Genomic DNA, 15,783 nt, shown 5'->3' on the forward strand with positions numbered 1-15,783 from the left:
GATGTCTGCAGAAAGAATGGAGTGTCAGCTATGACATGACACAGGGACACAAATCTCTTTTGGTTATTGAACTACAGGAAGTGAAGTGGATTTACACCCGGTAACAGAACTGCATTAAGGGAAATTCATGTTGGGGTCTCTGATCTGTACTAGACAGAAAAGCAGAGTTATGAATATCATGTTCTTCATGGTGATGTATCCTGAATCGGTACACAAAGGTAGAATTATGCAAACAATTTGGGGGTATTTTTCTACACATAATCTATTATTTTAATGAGCTCTGCCCCCAAACAAGACTACATTTGGTTGGTCGGATCAGACCAAATCTGAACCAATCATAGAAGTCTGTTTCACAAGCTTGGACATCAAAGTACAGTACAGAACAGCTCAGTAGAGTACAGTAGAGTACAGTAGAGTAGAGTACAGTAGAGCAGAGTACAGTACAGAAAAGCTCAAGTAGAGTACAGTAGAGCAGAGTACAGTAGAGTACAGTAGAGTACAGTACAGTAGAGCACAGTAGAGTACAGTAGAGCAGAGTACAGTAGAGTACAGAACACTACAGAACAGTAGAGCAGAGTACAGTCGAGTAAAGTAGAGTACAGTAGAGCAGATTACACTAGAATACAGTAGAGTAGAGTACAGTAGAGCACAGTAGAGTACAGTAGAGTACAGTAGAGTACAGTACAGTAGAGCACAGTAGAGTACAGTAGAGCAGAGTACAGTAGAGTACAGAACACTACAGAACAGTAGAGCAGAGTACAGTCGAGTACAGTAGAGTACAGTAGAGAGGATTACACTAGAATACAGTAGAGTAGAGTACAGTAGAGCACAGTAGAGTACAGTAGAGTACAGTAGAGCAGAGTACAGTAGAGTACAGAACACTACAGAACAGTAGAGCTCAGTAGAGTACAGTAGAGCAGAGTACAATAGAGTACAGTAGAGCAGAGTACACTAGAATACAGTAGAGTAGAGTACACTAGAATACAGTAGAGTAGAGTACAGTAGAGCACAGTAGAGTACAGTAGAGTACAGTAGAGCAGAGTACAGTAGAGTACGGAACACTACAGAACATTAGAGCTCAGTAGAGTACAGTAGAGCGGAGTACAGTAGAGTACAGTGGAGCAGAGTACACTAGAATACAGTAGAGTAGAGTACAGTAGAGCACAGTAGAGTACAGTAGAGTACAGTAGAGCAGAGTACAGTAGAGTACAGAACACTACAGAACATTAGAGCTCAGTAGAGTACAGTAGAGCGGAGTACAGTAGAGTACAGTGGAGCAGAGTACACTAGAATACAGTAGAGTAGAGTACAGTAGAGCACAGTAGAGTACAGTAGAGTACAGTAGAGCAGAGTACAGTAGAGTACAGAACACTACAGAACAGTAAGAGCAGAGTACAGTAGAGTACAGAACACTACAGAACAGTAGAGCTCAGTAGAGTACAGTAGAGCAGAGTACAGTAGAGTACAGTAGAGCAGAGTACACTAGAATACAGTAGAGTAGAGTACAGTAGAGCACAGTAGAGTACAGTACATTAGAGTACAGAACCGGACACTACAGTACAGAACAGTAGAGTAGAATACAGAACAGCAGAGTACAGAACAGTACAGTACAACAAAGTAGAGTTCAGTACATTAGAATAGAGTTCAGTACAGTAGAGCAGAGTACAGTAGAGTAAAGAAGACTACAGCACAGAACAGAACAGTAGAGCTCAGTACAGTACATTAGAGTACAGAACCGGACACTACAGAACAGTACAGTATAGTACAGAACCGGACACTACAGTACAGTACAACACAACACAGTAGAGTTCAGTACATTAGAATAGGGTTCAGTACAGTTGATTAGACAATGGGTGGGTCTAATCCTGAATGTGCATTCCAGCCGGTGTCTATTCCAGTAACTACCACCGGCTAAATCTATGACGTTAAAATGCCTATTTACTCTGTTCCATCTGACTGGACAATCCACTGTCTCATCTGCCCAATCCACTGTCTCATCTGCCCAATCCACTGTCTCATCTGCCCAATCCACTGTCTCATCTGCCCAATCCACTGTCTCATCTGCCCAATCCACTGTCTCATCTGCCCAATCCACTGTCTCATCTGCCCAATCCACTGTCTCATCTGCCCAATCCACTGTCTCATCTGCCCAATCCACTGTCTCATCTGCCCAATCCACTGTCTCATCTGCCCAATCCACTGTCTCATCTGCGCAATCCACTGTCTCATCTGCCCAATCCACTGTCTCATCTGCCCAATCCACTGTCTCATCTGCCCAATCCACTGTCTCATCTGCGCAATCCACTGTCTCATCTGCCCAGGCAGGGAAGTTAAAAACTTGATCACCACTATAAAAAGCATCTAGACATTATCTCACGTATATTTTGTTTTCAACAGCGGAGATTTGCAACATTGTTTCAATATTCAAATGTCGATTGAAAAAAGGTCAAAGGAAACAAAGTTCAGTTAGTTTGCAGTCGTTCCAGCTTCAGTTAGAAGTGATTGTGTTTTGCTGTGTTGTTGGCGAGCTCCTCTGAACCGCAGTGTCCTGACTAGAGAACACATTTTCTATGCCAGGCGATAACGTGCCTCATTAGCTCATTGTTATGGATGGAATGTCACTAGAAAACAGCTGAAACCAATGCAGCCAGTGTTGTTATTCTGTCTACAGTGTTTGGCGTGACTGGAAGTTAGCCGTACAGTCACTGCTAACTTACATAGTGGTGGAGTACAGAGCCAAAACAACAAAACATGTGTCACTGTCCCAATACCTCCGGAGCTCCCTGTATATGCCTAAATAATAATCATAAAAATGCTCTTTGCTTTCATTTGACACCCAATTTGACATGCTCCCATCATGGGTCCTTTTACATGGAAATGACAACCAAACAACCAACCAACCAACCAACCAAACAACCAACCAACCAAACAACCAAACAACCAAACAAACAACCAACCAAACAAACAACCAAACAACCAACCAACCAACAAACAACCAACCAACCAACCAAACAACCAACCAACCAACCAAACAACCAAACAACCAAACAACCAACCAACCAACCAACCAACCAAACAACCAAAAACAACCAACCAACCAACCAACCAACCAACCAAACAACCAAACAACCAACCAAACAACCAACCAACCAACCAACCAACCAACCAAACAACCAAACAACCAACCAACCAAACAACCAACCAACCAACCAAACAACCAAACAACAAACAACCAACCAACCAAACAACCAAACAACCAACCAAAACCAAACAACCAACCAAACAACCAACCAAACAACCAACCAAACAACAACCAACCAAACAACCAAACAACCAACCAAACAACCAACCAAACAACCAACCAAACAACCAAACAACCAACCAAACAACCAACCAAACAACCAAACAACCAACCAAACAACCAAACAACCAAACAACCAACCAAACAACCAACCAAACAACCAACCAAACAACCAAACAACCAACCAAACAACCAACCAACCAAACAACCAACCAAACAACCAACCAACCAAACAACCAAACAACCAAACAACCAACCAAACAACCAACCAAACAACCAACCAAACAACCAACCAAACAACCAACCAAACAACCAAACAACCAAACAACCAACCAAACAACCAACCAACCAACCAAACAACCAACCAAACAACCAACCAAACAACCAACCAAACAACCAACCAAACAACCAACCAAACAACCAAACAACCAACCAAACAACCAACCAAACAACCAACCAAACAACCAACCAAACAAACAACCAAACAACCAACCAACCAACCAACCAACCAAACAACCAACCAACCAACCAACCAAACAACCAAACAACCAAACAACCAAACAAACAACCAACCAAACAACCAAACAACCAAACAACCAAACAACCAACCAACCAACCAAACAACCAACCAACCAACCAAACAACCAACCAACCAACCAAACAACCAACCAACCAACCAACCAACCAACCAACCAACCAACCAACCAACCAACCAACCAACCAACCAAACAACCAACCAAACAACCAACCAAACAACCAACGCCTTTGTTTGTTTGAATAGCTGTTATTTGACTCTTTCCACTAACCCAACTTCTCCCCACAAAGACATGTAAACAGAGGCACTTCCCCTTTTGTGGTGGCATAGCCAGTAATCATTGATCTGGGCTATCTGTATTGACAAAGGGTGTCCTTGACTTGGCCGTCCACTTCATGGTCACTGAACCTTTCCACAAAACCTCGACAGATGCATGGAAGCTCAGTGGAGAACAGTCCACATTCATGCCGTGAGGTTATACGTGGTCAGAACAACAAACGTCAGGGGTCAAATACACTTGGGCCGAATTGCATCATATTTGAATATAGCACTACTTTTAGCCAGAGCCACATAGGGTAGTGCACTGTTTAGGGAATAGGGTGCTATTGGAGACACAACCTTGGTTAGACAATTTCCAGGAATAATTGTTCAGCAGAACAGGTCAAACTTTGCCACAGTCAGAATGATATTTGCACTTTGCCATTACATGAATCTATAATTCTTTGGGCTCTGAACCAGGTTTATGTCTACCATAACAACATAGAAGAAAAATATTAGCTGGCATTCGTAGGGACAAAATCCTCCACAGCTGGCTCAGTTTGCCTCAACAAGTCAGCCAGTGTAGACATAACAGAGAGATAATGGTAAGAATTTGCTGCACAACATAAAAAGGGCTGGTAATGAAGAGAGGAATGTATTTCTTTGTCAAACAAGGAAGCGCCTGAAGCCGCAGCGAGACTGAATTCCTCCTCCTTTGTTCTTTTTTTCTTTCCACCAACTTTATTGTTGTTACTGCTCCCCCCCCCCCCACCCCCCACTCTGTGTGGCCAGAGTTGACAGAGTACACTTAGCACACGGCTACACACATAGCAACCCCCCCCTCCCCACTCTGTGTGCTATGCTAATATTGACACTGCAGCCTAACACTGCCACTATTGAGTTTGGCCATTCTAAATGATGTTTGACCAGCATTACAACAACAGTGAAATAACACAGCCTCGGCCTATAGGGCTAGTTCCCCTCAGGTTATGACCCAATAGGGGTGTGTGTGTGTGTGTGTGTGTGTGTGTGTGTGTGTGTGTGTGTGTGTGTGTGTGTGTGTGTGTGTGTGTGTGTGTGTGTGTGTGTGTGTGTGTGTGTGTGTGTGTGTGTGTGTGTGTGTGTGTGTGTGTGTGTGTGTATAGGTGTTGTGTGTGTGTTATAGGGTTAAAGGAAGTGATGATGGCATCCTCTCACACTGTGTCACACTGAGCAGGTGTCAGGTTGGGGCACTGCGGTCTCCTGTTTCTCTGTGTTAGCATTTCAAGTGGTATACAATAGCAAAGTGGCTAACGTCCACCTTTCATGTTATTGCTACCTATTACACAGCAAGTCGATAAAGCTAATAAGCAATGTACTTTTCTCTCTCTTATCACCATTTTGGCTTTATCGTGTTTACTCCTGGTTTTTATCGTGAAAAGCCTTGCTGTAAGAGGAATAGCTGTGTGGCTGTAAAACATTAGCCTGAATTTGTGTTTGCTCAGATAAGTGTTTGCGATCAGCGATAGGCACAAGGTGGGGGCTGTTGTCCGTAGGTCTGTCATCACAGAGGACCAACAGGTTTATCAGTACCTGGTGTGGTACTAGGGAGTGCTGACTAAGACAGCTTGTTCCCAGTAGTGTGTGTGTGTGTGTGTGTGTGTGTGTGTGTGTGTGTGTGTGTGTGTGTGTGTGTGTGTGTGTGTGTGTGTGTGTGTGTGTGTGTGTGTGTGTGTGTGTGTGTGTGTGTGTGTGTGTGTGTGTGTGTGTGTGTGTGTGTGTGTGAGAATGAGACAGTGATAAGGACAAGACAGAGAGAGAAAGGGTGTGAGAGAGGGAGAGAGATAGGTGGCTCTGGGTAGGGATTAGAACCTATTTTTTCACTACGAGAGAAACCGTCTGTGATAGGCAGTACTGCCATCTCCTGGTCATGTGTGCTTGCCCTCTTTATCCTGATTGGTTTACAGTATGTAAAGCATGTTGACTGTTGTTTCAGCTTGAGTGGTCAGACTGAATGTAAATCCCAGGGTTTAGAGGACCTTAATGACAACATTGCAGGGTCGACTAGGGGTCTAACATCTGCTGTGGAACACACCATGACCCCTCCTTGTCATATTGAAGACACACACACACAGGTACAGGCACAAACACACACACACGACAGCATACACACTATACACACACTAACATATGGATTTTGTGTTGTAGATATGTGGTAGTAGAGTAGTGGCCTGAGGACACACACTTAATGTGTTGTGAAATGTAATGTCGTGTTTTTAATGGTTTAGAACTGCCTTCATTTAGCTGGACCCCAGGAAGAACGGGGATCCATAATAGACACAACTACAAAAAATACTAATATTGACATAAATCTATGCATCTGCACACGAGACACAGGGAGTACAGGATTATGTGCCTGTTGTTTGTATATGACTCTTGGCTGAATATGAATAACAAAAGGACCTAGTGTCTGGTGCCGTGTTGCTCCCATAGTGGCTCTGAGTTTTGACTACATGGATACTTGGAAAGAGACGACCTGTAATTGACGTTTGCGTGAATATCCAGCGTATTTATGTTATTGCTCAGATGAAGGTCGAATGATGGAAAGCTCAGCTACTATTAAAATCCTTTTGCATCTGACTGGAGGTGTGCAGAGACTTTTTCCTGCTTCTATTCAGAGAAAGGGAATGAATGACTCTTTGAAATGTAATCGAAAACGGTGAAGTAGGAATGTTTGTGCTTTTGGGGATTAGATTTGTGTTCACATGCCCTTTCAGTGGCCACGTCATAAAAAAATGTAGGAACTTCCTGTCCATTTTGCATGGTCATCCACTTCCTCCATGACCACCCCCAAACCCCCCCTCCACCGCATCGCATAGCCTTGGATGTAGCGAAGCTAAATGTCCCCCGGCCCAATGTCATCTCTGTGGGACAAAGTCTGATCAACGGACCTTCTACATCAAACGTTGGCCCTGGGCCATATTCAAATCCACCGAGTGGACCTGTGTGAATGACAGAGCCATATAAACGCCAGCCAGCAACAATAATGACATTGTTTGCTATCGCTCCCCTACATCTCCTGCTGCAATTATGCCATTTAATTATCCCATTCTCTTGAACTTGGCACCGTGCAACAGGCAGCCTTTATTATTGTCCTCTTCCACATCGTTTTTTTCCCCGACGTTGCCTCCACCTTCCTCCTTACGGTTTCCAACAAGCCCCAGCCAATAAAGTGTTAGATAAATATTAGCTTTGGCAGGACACGCCTCGGCCTATCAGATCAGTGAAAGTCATTGGCCGCATTGATTGGTTTATGGATTCAACTGCTGTGTGGAAAAAAGGAAGAGGAGGGCACAGAAGGGAAGGGAGCAAAGTCTGTTCTCTATTAGAATCCACTAGGTGTTTCAGCAAACAGAGGTAATGCTTGGCAAACATGGCGATTGGAGGAGGTTCCTCGGCAGTGTTAGCTTAGCAAACGTGGGTTCTGCGCAAACAGCTTCAAAGAATTTGACTCACTAGCTACCTCCACATAACCTTTGATGTGGGTATCGATTGAGGCTGAGAGTGGCGAGACACAGTGGGGTGGGGGGTGGGGGGGGGTTGTTAGTGGGGGCTCCAGAGGGATTCACAGGGGCACAGGAGGTGGGTCGAGACGAGGATGTAGCCTGCTGGGGAACCAGTGTGTGTGTCACAACCTCCCTTGGCAACTGGCTCGGCTTGTGATCAAAGTCAGACTGCCCACCCTACATGTCATGCACACATAAACATAAACACACGTGTATACACACATACCACATATGTTGCACACACACTCTAATGTTGGCATGCTGTCATTTTGCCAAAGTGTGGTGTAGCACAACTGATCGTGTGTTTGAGGAACGAAATCTTTTAGAAACACAATATTATAATTACAGAACACAATTTAAGCAACATGAAACATGATACATTTAAATATGAACATTATCACAAATGTTTATAATTATACACTACATTATATTCCCAAAGCATAATAACCAGACGTAGCCTGGTATTAAATCGAACCCACCATATCAATGTTTACTCAATGTCTTTGTTTACATATTGAACACACACTGAGAAAATTGGAGGCTTCTTCCTAGGGAATCTACCTATAGGAGTTCCTAAAATCATTCTGTGATGTGGTTGTCCAAGACAAAAAGAGCCTTTCTTTGATATCGAAAATGCAAATGTCGTAGGCATGAACACACACACACACACACACACACACACACACACACACACACACACTCACACTCACACTCACACTCACACTCACACTCACACTCACACACTCACACTCACACTCACACACACACACACACACACACACACACACACACACACACACACACACACACACACACACACACACACACACACACACAAAGACCTCCTCTGCTTCAACTCTCTTAGAGAGCTGGCATGACAGAGGTAAGTTGCTACTTTCATTTGAGAATAATCAGAGCTCAGAGACAAAGGCCCTCTCTCTATCTCAATGGATTCAGTATTAGAGGAGAAGAAAGGCCCATGCACTAAGAGCTCTCCAAGCTTTCTGGACGCCTAAAGACAGACCTCAGGCCTGGCAAACAACGTTTATGTATCACATCAAAGCATGGTGTTATTAGGGGGCATAAATAACACAGAAATGGCATGGGGAGTATATTTGAAACCTGGCTAACCCAAGTATCTAATCATTTCTCTTCTTCTTTACCCCCTTTGTAGTTTTTCCCCTCATCTCTCTCGGCAACACTTATCTCACACGACTGCCAGACTTCCAACGTGACATCTGCATATTCCATAGGCATCTCAAAAATCACAAGTTATGCCAGTTGGGTTTGAAGTTATAGGATTCAAAGCTAAGAAGACATAAGACAAGATAGTGACATGTAATGGCTGTCAAGGAACTGGTGTAACTGGTGGCATGAAGTCAAACGCAGGAGAGCAGAACTTGGTAAATAGCTGTAGACGTTTAATGTACATAACTACCGGTATACAAAAATAACAAAACACATGGGCACAAAAACCAGTATGGCACCAGTCACATAAAGCACAAGCACTTACAATAAACAATTCCCGACAAGGACATGGGGGAAACAAACATATACAACATGTAATTAGGGAATTGAAACCAGGTGAGTGCGACAACCAGACAAAACAAATGGAACATGAAAAATAGATGGATGATGGCTAGAAGACCGGCGACATCGACCGCCGAACACCGCCCGAACAAGGAGAGGAACCCACTTTGGCAGAAGTGGTGATAATGCCGTTGTCGTCATAACAGAAGTGTAAGGTTGCTTGAAGGAAACCAATCACACAGTCTTTTGAAAAGCACTAGTCATATGATAGCCTCTGAGTAACACTGTGATCTCTCTTTCTCTCTCTAATTCCTGCTTGCAGTGTCAATTATGTCTCAGGCCCGCTCCTCTAGTCACTCTTACCTTCTCAATCTGAACACAGATCAGCTCTTAATAACCTCATGTGATAACAGCTGGGGACCTGACATTGTCCGTTGGTTCTGGTTGAAAATGGGCCCAGAATGGAATAGATGACATGCATAGGGAGCTGTGTGAAGTGATTTGTGAGAAGAAGCAATGACTGGGAAGGTATTTTATATTAGATATCCACCTCACGGAGAACACATCATGTGACCTGGCTCCGATAATAACAACAACGTTTAGAATACAGGCCTTGACAACTCAACCTCCCAGGGAAGGAAAAAGAGATGCTTAAAAAAATACACTATATGACAATTGGCAAGGAACTTCATAGTGTAATCAATATTACAACCCATTGGCATATTCAGTAAAATGAGCACAACATGGATAGGAGCGTTGGCTATGGAACTGTGACATGGATGGAGGATTGCAGATTGTATAGCTTGACCAATTTATTTGCACAGCTCAGATGAGTAAACAGCAACATATGGATCGACACATACATTCCTCAAGCAAGGACACACACCCACCCACACACCCACCCTACTCATTCAGTAATGTTATGAACAGCTTATAGGTGACGAGACGCAGAGTGCTTCTCAGAGTGGTAGTTCCCCAGAAGCCAGTTAAAGATGGATATCAGTAATGTAAGCGTGGTTGTCCCCAGGCCCGGTCCTGTTGGCAGTGCGAGTGTTAAGACCTTGGCCACTGACTTAAGATTCCACCTCATGCTGAGAGGATGAGCTGAGGCCTCTAGTAAGAGACAGATAGGGGGGGGGGCATGGAGGGATTTAACAGAGACGTCGTTGACCAATATTCAGACGACATAATAACCACAGTACATGAAATCCCAGATCAGAGAAGTATCAGACGACTGCTGTGATAACACTAACAAACGTGTGTGTGTGTGTGTGTGTGTGTGTGTGTGTGTGTGTGTGTGTGTGTGTGTGTGTGTGTGTGTGTGTGTGTGTGTGTGTGTGTGTGTGTGTGTGTGTGTGTGTGTGTGTGTGTGTGTGTGTGTGTGTGTGTGTGTGTGTGTGTGTGTGTGTGTGTGTGTGAACCTTCTTAATAAGCTACAATGTTTTATCTTATAGAACGGTTAACTATTACATCTAAATTACTGCAGAACAAAGCCACTTTCTTCATACCTCCTACAGACAAATGAGAACTAGATAGTTAATCAATTAAATAAGGTAATCAATGCCATGCCCTCGCCCCCATATCCTCCTTCTCAGAATCCCTGACTCAGTCAGCCATAAAACCCAAGGCACTGTTGACAACAGCAAAACAGAGCAACCAAACAGCATTGACATTCTCACTTCCACTGTCAAGAATATGTGGGGCCAAAGCTTGCTTAGATAAATTTGTGTTTCTTTCTCTTAATGTAGGATTATCTAGCAGTTCTCACTCCACTTTCCTCCCTAACTCCCTCTAGCTCTCTCTTTCTTTGATTCCCGCCCTCTCTCTCAAGCCCAATGAAGCTGTAAATCAACCATAAAGCAGTCTGCCTATGAACCAATGCATATCAGTGAGGCTTTTATTGCCAACTGTGATGATTTTCCCTTTTTGAAGAGATAAATAGATTACTTATTCCAAGATTAAAGAGACGTTGGTACTCTGGCATTTTCTAATGAGGAGAATTTGAATGGTCAAGCATTCACATCAAAGGAGCATGAGGTGAGCCCTGGAAGACTTTATTGTATAGTAGGCTTCATTTTCTGTTTTTGTTATATAAGCCAGCTAAACTAGGTTACGCTACAGAGGCAGATAAGAAAACGGCTGTAAGGGTCAGTGTGGCAAGGCTAGCTTCACACCTTGTCAGAGGCGGGACATTTGGTTTGTGTCATATTAGCCATCTAAGCTAAGCTAAAGAGGAGCGGATATGAAAATGGTTAAACCTGTAGAGAAGGTCAATGTGGCTTAGTTGGCTAAGTAAGGCTTCAGTGGCTTGGCTAGGCTAGGCTTCAGTGGCTAGGCTAGACTTCAGTGGCTAGGCTAGGCTAGGCTTCAGAGGCTTGGCTAGACTTCAGTGGCTTGGCTAGTCTAGGCTTCAGTGGCTTGGCTAGGCTAGGCTTCAGTGGCTTGGCTAGGCTTCAGTGGCTTGGCTTGGCTTGGCTTGGCTTCAGTGGCTAGGCTAGGCTAGGCTTCAGTGGCTTGGCTAGGCTAGGCTTCAGTGATTAGGCTAGGCTTCAGTGGTTTGGCTAGGCTAGGCTTCAGTGGCTAGGCTAGACTTCAGTGGCTAGGCTAGGCTAGGCTTCAGAGGCTTGGCTAGACTTCAGTGGCTTGGCTGGGCTAGGCTTCAGTGGCTTGGCTAAGCTAGGCTTCAGTGGCTAGGCTAGGCTAGGCTTCAGTGGCTTGGCTAGGCTAGGCTTCAGTGGCTTGGCTAGGCTAGGCTTCAGTGGCTTGGCTAGGCTAGGCTTCAGTGGCTTGGCTAAGCTAGGCTTCAGTGGCTAGGCTAGGCTAGGCTTCAGTGGCTTGGCTAGGCTAGGCTTCAGTGGCTTGGCTAGGCTAGGCTTCAGTGGCTTGGCTAGGCTAACCAGATTCTCCCCCTGTCGGACCAATTAGAATGGAGGAAGCTAGAGGGGGCTTCAAAGCGCCCAGGGCTTTGGAATCGCATTAAGTGTTTTTCTGGACATCAAAAAGGACCAGTGCAACGCTGTAAGCTTGTTGAGTTTCTTAACTGCAGCTCGGTTCTAGAGTGCTACTTTGGCCCGGGCCTCTCAATCCCATTTTAAAATGACAGAATCCCCTGGGTGGGAGGGTGGGAGGGTTTCCCATCCTTTCTTTGCATTGAAATCACTGCTTTTACTGTGACTGTTGTTGTGTGACTGGAAATTGTGGGAAGAATCATGCAGAACTTTTGGCAGTGACAGTCAACAGTACCAGCTGTAGTAGTTGTTGTTGTGGTAGTGACAGTCAGCAGTACCAGCTGTAGTAGTCATTGTTGTGGTAGTGACAGTCAGCAGTACCAGCTGTAGTAGTCATTGTTGTGGTAGTGACAATCAGCAGTACCAGCTGTAGTAGTTGTTGTTGTGGTAGTGACAGTCAGCAGTACCAGCTGTAGTAGTCATTGTTGTGGTAGTGACAGTCAGCAGTACCAGCTGTAGTAGTCATTGTGATAGTGACAGTCAGCAGTACCAGCTGTAGTAGTCATTGTTGTGGTAGTGACAGTCAGCAGTACCAGCTGTAGTAGTCATTGTTGTGGTAGTGACAGTCAGCAGTACCAGCTGTAGTAGTCATTGTGATAGTGACAGTCAGCAGTACCAGCTGTAGTAGTCATTGTTGTGATAGTGACAGTCAGCAGTACCAGCTGTAGTAGTCATTGTTGTGGTAGTGACAGTCAGCAGTACCAGCTGTAGTAGTCGTTGTTGTGATAGTGACAGTCAGCAGTACCAGCTGTAGTAGTCATTGTGGTAGTGACAGTCAGCAGTACCAGCTGTAGTAGTCATTGTTGTGGTAGTGACAGTCAGCAGTACCAGCTGTAGTAGTCGTTGTTGTGGTAGTGACAGTCAGCAGTACCAGCTGTAGTAGTCATTGTTGTGGTAGTGACAGTCAACAGTACCAGCTGTAGTAGTCGTTGTTGTGGTAGTGACAGTCAGCAGTACCAGCTGTAGTAGTCATTGTTGTGGTAGTGACAGTCAGCAGTACCAGCTGTAGTAGTCGTTGTTGTGGTAGTGACAGTCAGCAGTACCAGCTGTAGTAGTCATTGTTGTGGTAGTGACAGTCAGCAGTACCAGCTGTAGTAGTCATTGTTGTGGTAGTGACAATCAGCAGTACCAGCTGTAGTAGTCGTTGTTGTGGTAGTGACAGTCAGCAGTACCAGCTGTAGTAGTCATTGTTGTGGTAGTGACAGTCAGCAGTACCAGCTGTAGTAGTCATTGTTGTGGTAGTGACAGTCAGCAGTACCAGCTGTAGTAGTCATTGTGATAGTGACAGTCAGCAGTACCAGCTGTAGTAGTCATTGTTGTGATAGTGACAGTCAGCAGTACCAGCTGTAGTAGTCATTGTTGTGGTAGTGACAGTCAGCAGTACCAGCTGTAGTAGTCGTTGTTGTGATAGTGACAGTCAGCAGTACCAGCTGTAGTAGTCATTGTGGTAGTGACAGTCAGCAGTACCAGCTGTAGTAGTCATTGTTGTGGTAGTGACAGTCAGCAGTACCAGCTGTAGTAGTCGTTGTTGTGGTAGTGACAGTCAGCAGTACCAGCTGTAGTAGTCATTGTTGTGGTAGTGACAGTCAACAGTACCAGCTGTAGTAGTCGTTGTTGTGGTAGTGACAGTCAGCAGTACCAGCTGTAGTAGTCATTGTTGTGGTAGTGACAGTCAGCAGTACCAGCTGTAGTAGTCGTTGTTGTGGTAGTGACAGTCAGCAGTACCAGCTGTAGTAGTCATTGTGGTAGTGACAGTCAACAGTACCAGCTGTAGTAGTCGTTGTTGTGGTAGTGACAATCAGCAGTACCAGCTGTAGTAGTCGTTGTTGTGGTAGTGACAGTCAGCAGTACCAGCTGTAGTAGTCATTGTGGTAGTGACAGTCAGCAGTACCAGCTGTAGTAGTCATTGTTGTGGTAGTGACAGTCAGCAGTACCAGCTGTAGTAGTCATTGTGGTAGTGACAGTCAGCAGTACCAGCTGTAGTAGTCATTGTTGTGGTAGTGACAGTCAGAAGTACCAGCTGTAGTAGTCGTTGTTGTGGTAGTGACAGTCAGCAGTACCAGCTGTAGTAGTCATTGTGGTAGTGACAGTCAGCAGTACCAGCTGTAGTAGTCATTGTTGTGGTAGTGACAGTCAGCAGTACCAGCTGTAGTAGTCATTGTTGTGGTAGTGACAGTCAGCAGTACCAGCTGTAGTAGTCGTTGTTGTGGTAGTGACAGTCAGCAGTACCAGCTGTAGTAGTCATTGTTGTGGTAGTGACAGTCAGCAGTACCAGCTGTAGTAGTCATTGTGGTAGTGACAATCAGCAGTACCAGCTGTAGTAGTCATTGTTGTGGTAGTGACAGTCAGCAGTACCAGCTGTAGTAGTCGTTGTTGTGGTAGTGACAGTTGTAGTTTTGCTCCAGAATTGGCTGCAGCAGTAGTGGTAGGAATAGTAGTGGGTATGGGTGATATATGTAGTGATAATGGTAGGAGATACACCATTGAAGATGTATCTGTATCCATAGTGGATATTCATCCATCTGAGGCCTCTACTGAAGTATTTACAATGTTTGTGCTGTGACAGACCGTGCTAACCCACTCGGCGGTATAGTGGGGTAGAGTGGCATTGTTCCATAGTGGATATTCATCCATCCATAGTGGATATTCATCCATCCATAGTGGATATTCATCCATCCATAGTGGATATTCATCCATCCATAATACCCTGGAGTAGTTATTATTGTGGTATATGAGAGGTTTAAACAGCCTGTTGCATTGCAAAGTTACAGCCAGAGGAGAAGAGGGAGACTGGGCTTTAAGGTTAGTTACAGCCAGACTAGAGGAGAAGAGGGAGACTGGGCTTTAAGACTTTAGAGGACCATGCCTGGCTCCTAATGAGCCTGTTGTGGGCTGAGATCAATCCCAGTACTCTGTCAACACAACGACACCACGGCCAGTTAAAAAATGAGAAGCGGGATTCACGAGGCCTAGCAAAACCACACCACTGACAGCTGCAGATAGTCCGGGCGCTTGCCAGGAACACGAGGAAAACATCCAACCCACTTTGGCTGTAACTGTTATCCCTCCACAATGCCTTCCAATATTTTCTGTGGAACCAAAACTCAGAGCATTCATTGTTCTTGGCAGGGACGGGCGCTTTTCAGAAAACAGCCCCGCTGGTGTTGACGAGGAACCGGCTTAACGACAATCGCTTGCAAATGTATTTATCTTTTATAGCTCATGATCGCCCTGCGCTTTTCGCCTGGGTGCCTTTTGTCATACCCGGGGACCATGAAGCCATTAGGAGCGACTCTGCCATGATAACTACTAGGACAATGACTCCCATCTTTCCTGCGCTGTTTACTCACTAATATGGGGGAGGCAGGCGGCGAGCCAGGCAACCTGCCCCATTACAATGAGGCGTTTCACGGGCCCAGCGGAGCGCTCGTGCTCGGCACGGCGCTGCGATGACAAGGGGACCGCTGGCGAAAAACAAAAGCCCAGATTAACAACGTTTCCTCACTGTGTGCACACAGAGCTAGTCTTTGTGAGGATCAGGCTGAGGCCTCTACTGTAATCTAGTTACAGTATTTACAATGTTTGTGCTGTGACAGACCGTGTTAA

Source organism: Oncorhynchus gorbuscha, unplaced genomic scaffold (assembly GCF_021184085.1).
Source record: "Oncorhynchus gorbuscha isolate QuinsamMale2020 ecotype Even-year unplaced genomic scaffold, OgorEven_v1.0 Un_scaffold_1664, whole genome shotgun sequence".
Classification (NCBI taxonomy): domain Eukaryota; kingdom Metazoa; phylum Chordata; class Actinopteri; order Salmoniformes; family Salmonidae; genus Oncorhynchus; species Oncorhynchus gorbuscha.